A 4,150-nucleotide genomic window follows, 5' to 3' on the forward strand; every position below is an offset into this window, starting at 1 on the left:
CCCCCTTCTCCCCCAACATACAAACCAAATAAATAAAAAAAAAACACCAGATTATTCATCAAAGGTTAAAAAAAACATATAAATATGCTTTATTTGAAATTATCAACAAGAAATCACACTGTTTAAAGAAATTTATGTTCGCGTATACACATCTAAAATCCGTCGTGTGCTAACTCCAGCCACAGACATTTGTAACGAACCCTGTGCTCCAGCCAATATGTCTGATAGCGACGTCACGGACGTGTCCCTAGAATATGGAATGACTATGGTTTTGAATCAAGGCACATCATGTTTATGTCGGGCAACCGAAGCGTGTCTGCTATTAGATCATATAACAGGTCCTTTTCAACAGAACAAACTAATCTGTCCTTTACACTAGCGTCCGTTGCAAGTGGCGAAGCAGGTCAAATCGTCCCGGCTCGTCGGCCAGTCCTCTCATCGATAGTAACACATGCCGAATGTTCAACGATGAGCTAGTCCTGTTGACACAGTCGATCGACACAAGAATTCAGCCAACAGCATCTTTTAAATCGTCATTTGGATTCTTAGGAAACTCCACATTTCACGGATGCAATTTCAATTTCCATAACCCATCTCGTTGAAAGTCCAACCGCTTCCTGGCCTGATGAGCGTATAGCCGCTGCACAACTTTTGTTTAGCGGTCAGCAATCTCCGCAAAGACGGAATAAATTTCTGACTTTTTGCAACTAACATATTTTACAGAGTATTTTTGTTTCAAATTAAGATCTACTGTCAATTATTAATATAATCAATGCATTTTAAACATGCTGGTAATAAAATTTAAAAATAAAAATTATGCAAAGTGAAACTATTTGTTTATTGCTCAACTGTGTATTTCGTCACCGTTAAAGGCTGTTCAATTAATGTTGTTTTCATGACGGTGTTTTGCTTTTTTAAGTGAAAAACCCCAACTATTTTTTCTTAATTTCAAATAATGAAAGTGGATGTTATAGAAACATATTCTCCAAGATGCGCTAACGCGCATCATGTAATATGTTTGAACGAAACTGTGTTGCATACCCTTATAAATGTTAAAAAGATGCATTTCAAACTTAGATAAAAGCAATCTTATTTTGTCACGGATTTGGAAAATATTGAAGGCCGTATACTGTTTCCAAATTTTAATTTTATTTTTTGATCGTTTGATATGACTTAAGTGAGTTACATGAAAACTGGTTTGAGCACATAGTCCATGCTTGAGCATGAGAACGGTTTCGCCACGGACTTAGATAACATCTTATTCCGTGGTTTCACGCATACGGGCTCAAGTGTCGCTTGTCCTGTGTTAGAATTTTTGTGGAATTCTAAGGTGAACATATCCTGTCGCTATTAGTCCCGCATTCGACTCCTGCTTGAAGCACTCACTGCCGCTAGTCCAGGGTTCGATTCATAACAGAAGACATTTTGGTACCATAATATTTTCACCAACGTGTAACCGCTTGCACTTAATAGTAAAAGACAATAGCATGACGTCATGATCGGTAAAATAGAGATACCACTTATGACGTCACATACTTGTTGCTAAGCTGCTTAGCAATCGGCGAAGGCGGAGATGATCAGTCTCTCACCTGATATTTACTTCTTTTGTTTAATTCTTCGATTACCACAATGGATATAAAGTTATTCTTGATATTTGTGGTAATGCTGTGCGCCATGCACCAAGGGCCTGCTGTATATCGGGACCTTACGTGGTAAGTTAGGACCAGGCATGGTAAGATTGGATCTTATATGTTTTTCTTTAACTTGAAATTACGCAAAGATCTCGCGGAGCTAAAATGAACGTCAATAACCTTTTCAAGTTTACGATTGTGTTGCCATTGAATATTTAGAAATATTTACTCTTAACTTTATTAATTTTTCTCTCTCTAGTGTGGAGCCCGAGACAGGATATGCAAAAAGATTGTTCTATTATTTCACCGCAAGTGAAATTGAGAAAATCTGTCCAACGGTTACCAAGCTGACATGGGTAAGGATTACATATATTTTAATGTTAATGACTGTCATGAAAACATTAACAGTTTTTACTAATAGTTAAGTAAGCTTATGCTTGTGACGATTTTTAACTGATTCTACTTCTCATCAATTTATTAAATACCTGGTATATTTAACGCGTGTGCATTCCGTTTTGTATGATATTCTTGTGTGTATTTCACAATATTATTAGCCACCAGCTATGCTTTGTTAGCGTCCAGTTGTGACAAAAACGGCTTTCTTCTCCATTGTCCGTATCATGCGGCTCTTGAACATTAGTACTATTCCCTATAAATAATTATGACTTGATTTATTTTAGCGATTTGGAAATGAGGTATTCTATAATCTGCTGTGTGTGCTTCTTACCCTGCTGTTGGGCTATGCGCCGTCGGTCGGAAAAATCGTCAAAGAAAAAATGTCAGCCGCCGTGTCAATGTTCCAAGAATGGAGAGCTCGTAAGTAACAAGCGAAGATTAGAATATTAAATAAAGCAGCAGTCTAATGAACGTATCAGTTTTCTCACTTTCAGTTCTTGTGCACTGTTTACCTTGTAATTAAGAAATTTTCGAAATTAATGTACCTTTTTATGAACCTGAGTGTTGTAAAAACTACCTTAACGCGCCATCTTGTGGATCATTTCAGAATCTTGCATACTTGTGTTCTCAGAGCTATGTTTTGATAAGATATTAAAGTCAATTGTTTGATAACGTACAGTGAAATTGTAATCTTGACATACTTTCATCTCAGAGTAGCTCTTTGGTCATGTTTAATGAACGGGAACCACTTTCTATAAGCCTTGTAATTTGTCAGATTTGTGTGTCAGAAACCAATCAGCTAGTTAACTGTTACGGGTTCCGTTCTGATAAAATCTCAAGATGCATAGAAAGCAATGTTTTGTGTGTTGAAAACTTAAACCTTGGATTTCGGAAATTTGACCTTAAATAAATATTTGTTTGTGCAGGTCCTTCCCTCTGCCGTCACTGCGGTACTGCCCCGTGTCAGGTTAAAAGGAGATCCTTGTTGAAGCCCTCCGTTACTCGTAAGAAAGACAAGGCGAACTTCGCAAAAAGGTCAAACGTCATGATGTTGTTTTACTATGGACTAGAGTTGTCCGTGGTACTGACCAAAGAGATGCCCTGGAATGACCTGTACTTGGAGAGGAAGTTCGTCCAGCATTTTGAGGAGGAGCATATGGTGTTGTTCCCACTGTGCATCCAGCGTCAAATCAACTACTGGTACCCTGTCCCTCGCTAGGTATGTACTCTGTCCCTCAACTTGTACGGTGTCCCTCGCTTGATTGGTGTTATCTCCCTTTCTATGTCCCTTTCTAAATTGGTACTATATCCCTCCCTATGTACTAAGTCTCTTGATAGGTTGGTACTAGGTCCATGCTAAGTATCCTGTCCCTCGCTAGGAACACTGTCACTCACTATGTACTATGTCCCTTGCTAAATAGATACTATATCCCTCTGTAGATACCATGTCTCTCGCTAAGTTGGTACTATACCCCTTTGTAGGTACTATGTCCCTCACTTGATTGGTACTATATCCCTTTGTAGGTACTATGTCCCTCACTTGATTGGTACTATATCCCTCTGTAGGTACTATGTCCCTCACTTGATTGGTACTATATCCCTCTGTTGGTACTATGTCCCTCACTGGGTTGGTACTATATCCCTCTGTAGGTACTATGTCCCTCACTGGATTGGTACTATATCCCTCTGTAGGTACCATGTCCCTCACTGGATTGGTACTATATCCCTCTGTAGGTACTATGTCCCTCACTGGGCTGGTACTATATCCCTCTCTAGATACAATGTCCCTCCCTAGGTTGGTGATATACCCTCTCTAGGTACCCTGACCATCGCTAGGTAGGTTCCTCCGCAAAATAAAAATAAAATGGGATAGATTGTTTTGATTTTGAATAATCAGTTGCATACATGTATTTTCAATTAATTTTCCTTAATGTCAAAACTACAATGCATGACAACATATTCTGCAGTGGAGAACGGACAGATTGTGCATAACGTGAACATGAAATTTTGTTATTTTTTCATTTCATACAGATTCGTTGCGCCGTTCAAAGAGAAGAACGTGGATTGCAGTCGGTGACGGAATAGAAGTTTGAGATTGACGTCAAAAGATCGATTTAATTGGG

At 38.7% G+C, this 4,150-nt stretch overlaps 1 long non-coding RNA gene across 1 annotated transcript; it reads left to right on the plus strand.

The window, feature by feature from the left end:
* Window positions 1–1,897: 1,897 nt before the first annotated feature.
* LOC110462928 lies at window positions 1,898–4,144 on the plus strand. Its single transcript, XR_002464327.1, has 4 exons — window positions 1,898–1,987; window positions 2,312–2,447; window positions 2,954–3,246; window positions 4,059–4,144. It is a non-coding gene; the product is annotated as an uncharacterized LOC110462928 (long non-coding RNA).
* The last annotated feature ends 6 nt before the right edge of the window (window positions 4,145–4,150 follow it).

Source organism: Mizuhopecten yessoensis, unplaced genomic scaffold (genome assembly GCF_002113885.1).
Source record: "Mizuhopecten yessoensis strain PY_sf001 unplaced genomic scaffold, ASM211388v2 scaffold10847, whole genome shotgun sequence".
In the NCBI taxonomy this organism is placed as follows: domain Eukaryota; kingdom Metazoa; phylum Mollusca; class Bivalvia; order Pectinida; family Pectinidae; genus Mizuhopecten; species Mizuhopecten yessoensis.